This window comes from Heterodontus francisci, chromosome 46 (genome assembly GCF_036365525.1).
Source record: "Heterodontus francisci isolate sHetFra1 chromosome 46, sHetFra1.hap1, whole genome shotgun sequence".
NCBI classification, from domain to species: Eukaryota; Metazoa; Chordata; class Chondrichthyes; order Heterodontiformes; family Heterodontidae; genus Heterodontus; species Heterodontus francisci.
In genome coordinates, this window is record NC_090416.1 from 15,026,233 (window position 1) to 15,038,211 (window position 11,979).

Genomic DNA, 11,979 nt, shown 5'->3' on the forward strand with positions numbered 1-11,979 from the left:
TTCTACGCTTTCAACTCATTTAAGCATCTTAAGCACTTCAAATAGAGGACGCCTCAATACTGCACCGGGAGTCTCTGAAGTCTGTGGAGTCGGATGGAGTCACAGCTGCCCCTGCTTCGCACTCCGGAGTGTCTTCACCACAAGAGGGCAGAGGTCCATGTCAGATAAGAAGTGACAACCATGTTTAGTTCTGTACACCGTGCCTGCAGAATATGGGAACAGATGTAATTGGAGGGAAAATATGTAAATGAAGCTGCCATGATGAGACTATGCTACCACATAAACATAATTCCATAATAAGGCTCAGGCAATGAGACTGGGATCATTCATACTTTAATAGCACATTATCGACATCGAATTTGCCAACATGGTCTATATAATTACCAAGGGAACTCACTTTGGGGTACCGAGAAATGACCATACCATGCACTACGTCATGATGCTCTGCTAAGAATCTCTTTGCAAATATCTCTTTATGGAATAAGGATTTCACAGAATCACGGGCATTCCCACATTTATAGCTGATACAAAAATGCCTACAGTAGAAGAACTCATTATTTCTCAGTAATGTTCAGCTCTTCCCTTTCTAAAATCCAGTTAATTCTTGTTGTCTGCGTCTTGCACATTCCTTTAGCCTTATATGGTGTATGACAGTTTTAAACTTTCATTGACCCTGAATTCTCCATCCCTAAAATATCTACACACCACTCTTATAGCTAAGTCTTAATGGAGCCTATCCACTGTTGTCCAACATTACTCAGTACTTACCCACCATGTGACTTGTATGCGAAGAGTGCACATACTCTTTACAGGAATCCACATATTCATATTAACATATCTGAACCAAGGTTCCAAGCCACTCAGATTGCCCTTTTAGAATCCCTGCTCTCCGTTGTGCAGTTTGCAGGTCATTTAACTCATTAGCTTCCACTGGGTGATCAGATTCTCTCAGCCCTAGAAAGGGGTTTACGTACTCTTCGATTTTCATTTCTGATAAATAAAGTTTATATCTGAAATATCACCCTTTCTTTACCTGGCTGACCTGCTATGTATTTCTTGTCCTTCATCCATCTCTTTCTTACTCTTTACCTGCCTCTCCCTCTGTATCACTATCTCACTTTCCAGCTCTCTCGCTCTCTTTCTCTACAAAAATAGAATGTCTGCCGTCTCAGGTGAACGAAAAAGATCCCATGGCCACTATTGTGCGAAGAGCAGGGGGAGTTCAATATTGATCCTTCAAACAGCATCACTAAAACTGGTTATCTGGGTCATTATCCTGGAACAAAATCCTGAAACTCCCTCCCCAACAACATTATGAGTATAGCTACAACTCATGGACTGCAGTGATTCAAGAAGGCAGCTCACCACCACTTTCTCAAAGGCGATTGGGGATGGGCAATAAATGCTGATCTTGCCAGCGAGGCTCACATCCCATGAACGCATAAAAAAAGAAAATGATCACATTGCTGTTTGTGGGATCTTGCTGCGTGCACACTGGCGGCGGTGCAGATTATATTACAACAGTAACTACGCTTTTAAAGTACTTCATTGGTGTAATGTGCTTTGTGACGTGCTGAGGTTATAATGGTGTTCGATAAATATATGTCCTTGTTTCCAGCTGCATACTGTTGGTGCCATCAATCAGGTGTCTAGAGATCACAGCATGATAACAAATTTCCCCTGTCACGCTTACTTTTTTGAGTATTTTCTACATAAATCTTATATTTGTGCATTACGAAAAGAGAGAACAATTTAATCCCTCATGCATCAATTTCTGTCAGTCCCTTGGCGTTACAAAGCTTATATGGTCGGTGTTAATACGTAATCTACAATGGTCTTCTCTCGGCTCGAATACCCCGTAATCTACAGCTTCCCACGTGGTGTCTTGGGCTGGGGCAGAGAAGGGGGTCAGGTTCTTGCTTGTGTAGTTCCATCCGATTGCCACGGGGTGGAGCTACTTCTTGTTTCTGACGCTGCACCTTCCAAGGCAGTAAAAGAGATTGAGGATATCATTCTTCTTTCATGGGATGCGTGTGTCGCTGTCAAGGCCAGCATTTCTTGCTCAGAATTGCCCTTGAGAAGGTGATGATGAGCTGCCTTCTTAAACTGCTGCAGTCCATCTGGTGCTGGTATGCCAGTAGTGCTGTGATGGAGGCAGTTTCAGGATTTTGATCCAGCCACAGTGAAGCAACGGCGATATATTTTCATGTCCGGATAATGTGTGACTTGGAGGGGAATTTGCAGGTGGTGATGTTTCCGTGCGTCTGATGACTTTCTCCTTCTACTTAGAAAAGGTCGCGGATTTGGAAGGTGCTGTCAAAGGAGGTGCGGTAAGTTGCTGCAATGCATCTTGTATCTGGTACACATTGCTGCCGCTGTGCATCAGTGGTGGAAGGACTGGATGTATAAAGTGGTGGGTGGGGTGCTGATCAAGCTGACCACTTTCTCCTAGATGGTGTCGAGCTTCCTGAGTGTGTTGCTGGAGGCACACTCCGCCAGGCGACTGGAGAGTATTCTATCACACTCCTATTTGTGCCTTGTTCATGGTGGACAGGCTTTGAGGCGTCATGAGATGCATTACTCGCCTCAGAATTCCCAACCTCTGACTCCAATATTTATGTGGCTACTCCAGTTCAGTTGCTGGTCAATGGTAAGCCCCGGGATGTAGATACTGCGGGATTCGGTGATGGTAATGCCTTTTAATGTCAAGGGGAGATGGTTAGACTGTCTCTTATTGGAGATTGTCATTGCCTGGCATCTGTGTGGCACGAATGCTACTTGCCACTTATCAGCCCAAACCCAAACGTTATCCGTGTCTTGAAGCTGGACTGCTTCAGTTTCTGAGGAGGAACGAATGATAAGGAACATTGTGCAATCATCAGCGAACATCCCCACTTCTAAACTTATGATGGAGGGCAGGTCATTGATGAAACAGCTGAAGATGGTTGGGCCTTGGACACTACCGTGAAGAACCCATGCTGTAATGTCTTAGAGATGAGACTGGCCTCCAACAATCACAAACAGCTTCCTTTGTGTTGGGGATGACTCCAATCAGCGGAGAGCTTTCTTTTTTATTCCCATTGACATCAGTTTGTCTCGGGCTTCTTGATGTCACACTCGATCAAATGCTGCCTTGATATCTAGGGCAATCACTCGCACCTCGCCACGCCAGGCAGCATCGATAAAGAGTGAAACAGAGTTAACGTTTCAGTTCGATGACCTTCCATCAGAAGCTGCTGAAAGGTCAGTGACATGAAAGTCTGGCCAACCTCCCATGATCAGCTTATCCAAAACGCTGCTGCCCCGTGTCCTAACTCACACCAAGTCCCGTTCACTCATCACCACTGTGCATTCGCTGTCCTGCATTGGTTCCCCGTCCACCAATGTCTCCATTTTCAAATTCTCATCCTTGTTTTCCACTCTCTCCATGGTCCTGATCCCCGCCTTATCTCTGTGACCTCCTCCAGCTCCTGCAACCCTCCGAGATCTCTACTCTCCTACAGTTCACGCCTCATGCGCATCCCCTGATTCCCATCGCTCCACCATTGGAGGCCGTGCCTTAAGCTGTTTGTTGAAGTGTCTGTATGTAAACTCCTGAAAGCACGGTTGGAATCGTTTTTCAATTTACTTGTATTATATTTGGTGAATCTCTGTGCTAATCAAGTTGATTAGGGGGCGTGAGCTCTGTGAAAAGTGACACAGGCTGGAGAGCTTTTCCCTAGAAAAAAGAAGACTGAGGGATAGTCTGATAGAGGTCTTTAAAATTATGAAGGGTTTGACAGGGTAGACGTAGAGAACATGTTTCCACTTGTGGGGGAGACAAAAACCAGCGTCCACAAATGTAAGATAGTCACTAATAAATTCAACCAGGAATTCAGGTGAAACTTCTTTCCCCAGAGTGTGGTGAGAATGTGGAACTCGCTACCACAGGGAGTGGTTGAGGGGAATAGCAGGGATGCATTTAAGGGGAAGCTGGATAAACAGACGAGGGAGAAAGGAATAGAAGGATATAATGACTGGCTGAGAGGAAGCGGGGTTGGAAAGAGGCTCGTGTGGAGCAGAAACAACAGCATGAATCAGATAGGCTGCATGGGCGGATTCTGTGCTGTAAATGCAACGTATGTCTGTGTAATTTTAACACTATTTCTCAAGTTAAATGACGACACATTGTGCCCCCTACTGTCCTTTGGAGGCTGTTGAACCGGCATTGATTGCTGTTGAATCCTGAGCAGTTTGGGATGCTTTAAAACATATTCACACGGGACCAAATAATTGAAAGAGACTTTTAGTGTTGTCACACCGGTGAACCATTCAACTCTCCTTCAACACGTCACGATTGTGGAGTCCCCAGTTCAAGCATCGGCCTCACTGGCACTCTTGCGTAGTGACTTCGAATCAGAAAGCACCATTGGCTCCTGATAGCCCTTTGCTCCTGGGTCCAGCTAGCTCCAAACACCAACTGCTGGCACTTTTCTCTCTCTCTTTCTCTGCTTCACCTCAGCTGCTTCAAAAACACCAACCCCGCTGGGGACTGAAAACAGCTGTCACTGCTGCGGTGTGTCTGTGCCTTTCTCACCAGCTGGTGTCACCCATTCTAAACGTACATCAATGCCCACAGACATGAGAGCATCTGTGCTGGTGGAGGGCGCGATGGACTGATTCAATAGTTCCTCCTCAGGTGGCAGCTCCACTTCTGAGGTCTCAGGTGGCTCCGATGCCCTCGCTGGCGCCTCATCCGCTACTGGTCCTGTGGGAAAGCTGAGAGTGGTGTTAACAACCTCCATATCCGCCCACATTCTCCTTCCCATCATCCAAAGCTTCATGTGATTATCAAGGGCCACAGAGACATCACTGCAAACACTAGTGAAAGGTTTGGCACCATAACCATCGCTGTTCTCACTCTGTCTGGGTTCAACACCCACCTCACCTCCTGCGACAGGCTGGCCTGCTGCTACCATCCAATCTCCATCGCTTCCTCCTCCAATTACATTATTAGAGTACTCTCCGGCTCATTGCACATAGTGGTTCCTGGTGACTCCCTGTATATGGGTCGGTCATTGTGCTTCCCATCCCATGGCCGCCATTTAAGACAGGCAGAGCTGCCACTTTGTCATCATGCATGCCACTTACCTTGTCAGACGTCACTGGGTCATTGAAGCTCTTCCACCTCTGCACCCATGTTTGCCTGACCACACCGCAGCTGCGGACTTCCTGGGCCACCCCCAGCCAGACCTTCTTTCTGAGACTTTCTCACCTCCACCTACTGTCCCCTGGGAACAGAACCTCTCTCTGTTCTCTCGCCACGGGCAGGAGCACCTGCAGGGAGGTTTCACCGAAATGCGGAGCAACTGTTCCACTCACTGCAGCCATTCCACTACACGGCCCCTTCCGCTAGACCCCTCCCTCTGCCTTCTCTATGAGCAGCTAGTATGAAGGCTGCAGACTGGCGTTTACAAATGGCAGCGTTAACCTCCCTACCGGGACTAGCTCCCGCAATTCATCCGTTATTGGCCGGCTCCCCCGCCCACCGGTTTCTAATTGCTCACATAGCCGAAGATCAGCGCTTTCCCGCCACCCGCCCGCGGGGCTGCGTGACCAGCAAATGACCCTGGTGTTGGGGCTTCATGTCATTTGGGAAAATCCAGCCCATTGCTTTTCCGGATGAGCGGTAAAAATGTTTGATGAAGGCCGTGTTTTGGATGATATAGAATCACAGAATTGTTACAGTACCGAAGGAGGGCATTCGGCCCATCGTGTCCATGTTGGTTCTCTGTAACAGCTGCTTAGCTAGTCCTACTCCACTTTCCTCTGAGACCTGTAAACTTTTCTCTTTAGATAACTAACCAATTCATTCATTCTATATGAAATTTATGCAAATATATTATATATTTGACAAAGTACTTCATAACAGATTTATTCTGAAAAGAGCACATTGTATTAAAGGCACGCTGGTAACCTGGGCATGAAATTGGCTATGGGGTAGGAGGCAGAGAGTAGTGATGAACAGATGATTTCTGAATGGAGGGAATATGCAGTGGGGTCCTCCAGGGCATCGGATTAGGAATATATATATATATGACTTTGCAAGAAGGAGTACAATTTCGATGTTTACGAATGATACAAAACTTGTCAATGCAATAAATAGTGAGCATAATAGTAGCAGAATCAGGATGCCATGCACAGACTGGTGAAATTGTCCAACCAACGTCAAATGCAATTTAATGCGGGTGTCTATGTATTATAATGTGTCGTTACTGGAAAGAATTTTATTCTGGAACGGAATAACTCTATTCCGCAAGGTGTGTGTTATGTTGGAGCACACATGTACAGATACTGTCCATACAATTTTACTATGGATTGGATTTAATTCACAAGAACAGCGTTTCAGAAATTTCTCCCAGATATGATCCAAGGTGTTCACGTATTCCCAGGAATGGCCAGGTGTCGGTTGGTTCAGTAGAGGATTTCCTATCCTTATTTGTTCTTGTGATTGACAATTCTGTTCGGAGAGTGTTCAGTTTAGCAGTTAGAGAATGTAACAACCTCCTCTGCTCACCAGTCAGAAGATTGTGGGTTCGGGCTCCACTCCAGAGGATTGAGCACAAAATACAGACTGACCCTCTGTGCAGTACTGAAGGAGTTCCGCACTGTCGGAGGCATCGGCTTTCGGATGATATGTCAATCCGAGCCCTCTCAGATGTAAAATAACTCATGCTCTCTTTTGAAGAAGAGCAGGGTTGCCCTGTTCAATTTTAATTCCTCAACCAACATCACTAAAGTCGATTATGTGGTCATTAGTACTTTGCTTTTGCTGTTTGTGGGAGCTGTCTGTGCACAATATGGCTGCAGGGCGTCATACATTACAAGCGTCACTACACTTCCAACGTACTTCTTGGACTGTAAAGCATTTTGTGACGTCCTGAGATCTGCACTGGGAGTGGCACCCACAACCGTCTGACTCAAGAGGCAGCTGAGTCACTGCTGATACCTGGATGTGCAGTGTTTTAAAATCCCATTGCAGTGCAACTCACGACCATACTCTGCGAAAGAAGACGGATTCTCATGCACTCATTTTAGAAATAAAATAGACTACAACAAAACCTCTCAAGAATTGAGCATATTTCATGTCCGGTTACATAATCAGTCCTGTTTAATCAATTAATCTAAGGTAAATTGATTGGTCAATCTTTGTCGCTTTTTAGAGAATGCACAGTCAAGCGAATGGTGGGCTCTGGGTTGAATGAACACTGAATGGAGATAAAGCGCCCCTAGCGGCCAACACCAATATTCGGCGGCACAGTGGCGCAGTGGTTAGCACCGCAGCCTCACAGCTCCAGCGACCCGGGTTTAAATCTGGCTACTGCCTGTGTGGAGTTTGCAAGTTCTCCCTGTGTCTGCGTGGGTTTCCTCCGGGTGCTCTGGCTTCCTCCCTTATTTGAAAGTCTGGCCATTTTTGATTTTTTGATAAGATCACCTGACGAATGGGTTGCAAACATGTTTACTGACTTGAGAAACAGCATGGCATGAAGTGTTTAATGTAGCCAGTGCAGTGAGACACATAGAGAAAATGACTTTATAATAATCAGGATAAATTAAACACCTTAATAATGACAGGAAGGGCAATGAGGTTGCCAGGGGATGTCATAGCAGGTAGTGAGGAAATAGGAGCAGCAAGAGAAAGGGTTAAAAGATTTTTGAAGGAGTTGTGCAGACAACTGCACAAGGTGAGGCAGGAGGTTCTATAGAAACATGAAAGAGGAACAGACAAAGGTGCCTGTTGTGGGAGACAAAGTAATGGTAAAGGGAAGGGCCAATGGAAACATTGGTCCAAACTGAAGGTATATAAAGACAACAGCAAATGATAGACTCCGAAATAAACACCACCTGGTACGCAAAGAGATACCGGGAATGGAAGAATACACTTGAGAATGGACAACTCGGGGGGCTGGGAATAATGGTAGTATTGATAGGACTTTGGATTATTATTTGATGGGCTACTAACTGGGCAAGGATTGTGGGGAACGAAGCCCGAGCGCGACGGGACCATATAGAGAATTTCGAAAGAGAAGAGATTATAAGAATATAAATTGACTCCTGGATTCCCCAGGACATGTTCGGTCCCCACATGTATCCCTCATCAGGGGATACTCACAACATGGACAAGTACTAACACCTGGTGACCACCAGGGCAGTGTATTTAAATTACAGATATAACCACTAGTGGCGAATGGGAAAGAACCGGACTACAGTGGCTGTGGGGCCTGATACTAATATCCGGAGAGGAAGAACAAAGACCCGGTGATGGATGCACAACGGATTATTGAAAGGAGTATTAATATGGAATATATGAACTATGGGGCATTGCACAACATGTTGGATGGGAAGTGTATAATGGCGAGTAAACCTACTTGAATGCATGGCTTACGGTGAAACCGGGCAAAGATGCAGTATGTGTACGGTGTTCCACAGATGACCATGCTAACTGCGTGACCAGACAGAAAGGGGAAGGGGTAACTGACAGCTGTGTCTTTGGAATTGTTTGTGCCCCTCCCATTGGGCAACAGATGATAAGGAAAGTTGAAAGGAACATGGATGTGTGTGGGTACATCGAGCCCAGGGAAAGCGTTGTATGATAATGTTAAACATGAGATTGTGCCTGTCCTGGTCAATATTTCAAAGATGCAAATGCCAGGATATTGTATGGAACAGGCAAGAAATATGAAAAGTGTGTTAAGTAAGATTGTAATGCAGCAGGATGCCGTTGCCATGGGTGCCGTCAGATTTCGAGGTCAGAATCAACTTTATAGGGCAAAGAGGGGGATAGTTAATGACGTTGCTACTGGATTCAATACCGGTGCCTCCATAGTAAACTCATTAGATATACAAGGTCTGAATGAAAAGATGGAACACCTTAAAGGAGTAATGAAGGGACTCTTAAAGAGAGCAGAGAAACATCAGGAGGATCAGACCAATCTGGGAGAAGAGGGCATGTAGATACAATTAGACGGAATTACGATATCATAGGCACATGCCAGAATCGTCAACCACCTCATAGATAGAGAACAGGAAGATGCCAGAAAATTAAGGCAGCTCTGCCACGCTTATGGCTTATGGATGGTCGGACAAATACGACACAATCTCGATCAAATCCAAAGGGGGGAGGTGCCCGATTGGATAGACAGCTTACATTTGGCTCAGCTGACCGAGAGGAAGGGGACACTGGACAACTGTAAGCTAAAGGGACTTACCAGAGTGTACCCAGTGATCCCAGACTGTGAGTTGGGTAAATCCACCGGAATGGGAATGGTGCTGATGATCCCTATAGTCACACAGGACTCTGGGCCATTCCCCCACTACCAAGTGGAAAATATTGAGGTTGTACGTGATAACACCTCCCTCCGATACTATCTAACTGAAACCTCTGTATACTTAGAAATAACATACTATATGGAATTTCACTTACAGGATGTAAGCAGAGGGGAAATATTACAGTATGTCCCCACCCAGTGGGACAGGGAGAATTGGATGAATGTGGGTTTAATCGAACAGATGGTTGTGTCATAAAGGTCACACCTGCTCCCAGGCATTTTGCAAGGACAGGCTACGGAGGTAAAGGGAAATATTGCGTTTCCACGACAGAAAGTTTCTATTGTTACAATAATCTACAATGCCCCATCCCATTTTCTAATTTTTGCTTTACACCTTTAGGACCAGTCACGATAGGCAAGCCCAAATTATCCAGGTTCGGCGCAGAGGTACCGAGACCATTAACATCACCGATTATCTCCATGACCACCTGCAGGATTACGAGGAACCAGAGCCAGCCCCCATCCCACACCTAGCTGAGGTACTGAGGGAATTAAGGCTCAGGGTGGGCCAATCCGTAAATATCTACCACCAACTGCAGACAAAAATCAAAAGGTTACAGGAAGATACAGACACAGAATTGCAGGAACAGTTGGTGGGAGAAAATTTGCGATTGGGGGATGAATTTGAATATCCACGCTTGGATTAGGATGTGTTATCCTGTGTCCAATGAACCAGAACCTACTTCTACCACACACATTAATTTCTCTAATCTTATTTGCTATTGTGGTTTTGCTTCTTAATTCGGTGCCAAGCTCCTCATACTGACTTTGCAGAACCTCTTTGCTTGTCCTACCTATGTCATTGGTACCTACATGAACCACGACAACTGGATCCTCCCACTCCCACTCCCTCTCCAGCCCTGAGCAGATGTCCTAAACCCTGGCTCCGGGCAGGCCACACAGCCTTCTGGACTCTCGTTCTTTGCTGCAAGGAAGAGTGTCAATGCCCCTCACTATACTGTTCCCTAATACCACTATTGTCCCTTTTTGCTCCCCCGCTTGAATGGCTTCCTGTACCCTGCTGCCATGGTCAGTCTGCTCATCCACAATACAGGCCTTGCTCTTGTCCATACAAGCTGCAAGAACATCAAATTTGTTGTTCAATTGCAAGGTCTTCTTAAACTTTCTTAACCTTGTGTGGTTCAGTGCTGAGAACACATGTGTCACCCTTGTATTTACATAGCACCTTTTACTTAGTAAAACGTCCCAGACGTTTCACAGGACAACATTCACCGCAGAGCCAGATAAGGAGATATTGGGAGGGGTGACCAAATGCTCGGTGAAAGATTTAAGTTTAAAGGAATGTTTTCAAGCAGGAGTTCAGTTCAGTTCTCCCGAGGGGCCCAGTCCGGATAATGGGTTGTGTTGTTGCAAATGTGTGACGTGTCCAAGAATGTGAGCGTTTAATGGTGTTTCTGAGATTTCCGTCTTGTTTGTGTGTGAAACCACAGTCGGCTCTGCAGTGTTTCAGAGCAGGGGAACTGGGCCCAGATGCTGCTGCTCTCTGCTGCTTATCAGCCAGTGAACAGGGAGGTTTCGGTTCCTCCCCGGGGCTCCTCTCCCACCCGCTGCAGCGAGTGACCACACCACCTGCACCACCTCACAAACAAGCCAAAACAGCATCGATTTGGGTATCAGGAGCTAAAATAAGGCTTTCAAATCACCGCCAAGGTCCCCTGTTGACAGATGACGAGGGCCTGAGCTGAGTTGCTTTCAGTACCGTTCTCAGATGCAGTCTGGAACCTGGCTATTCTGCCATGTGAATCATCAACATTGTGGATTTAACTGGACGAATAAATGTTTGATGTCCTACAGTAGCTTTTAAATAAATAAAGCTCTTTTCTGGATCTCACAGCCATTTCTTGACTTTCACACATAAGAATAAATAATAGGACATTCGGCCCCTCGAGCCTCTTCCACCATTTAATACAATCATGGCTGATCTTCTACCTCAATTCCACTTTCCCGCCCCTTCCCCATATCCCTGATTCCCTCAGCATCCAATAATATATCGATCTCTGTGTTGAATATACTCAATGACTGAGCCTCCACAGCTCACTGGGGTAGAGAATTCTAAAGATTAACAAGTCTTTGAGTGAAGAAATGTCTTCTCATCTCAGCCCGAAATGGCCGAGCTCTTATCCTGTGACTACCACCCCCTTTTTCTGGACTCTACAGCCAGGGGGAAACAGCCTCTCAACATCTAACCTCTTAATTTTATATGTTTCAAAGTGGTCATCTCTCATTCTTCTAAACTCGAGAGAATATTGGCCCATTATACTCAATCTCTCCTTTTTATTTATTTAGAGATACAGCACTGAAACAGGCCCTTCGGCCCACCGAGTCTGTGCCGACCAACAACCACCCATTTATACTAACACTACAGTAATCCCATATTCCCGATCACCTGTATTTGGATGTGGGAGGAAACCGGAGCACCCGATGAAAACACACGCAGACACAGGGAGAACTTACAAATTCCACACAGGCAGTACCCAGAATCAAACCCGGGTTCCTGAAGCTGTGAAGGTGCGGAGCTAACCACTGTGCCACTGCGCTGCCCAGAATGACTTCCTTGATCTTCTACTCCACCTCCCTTGCCATAAAGGCT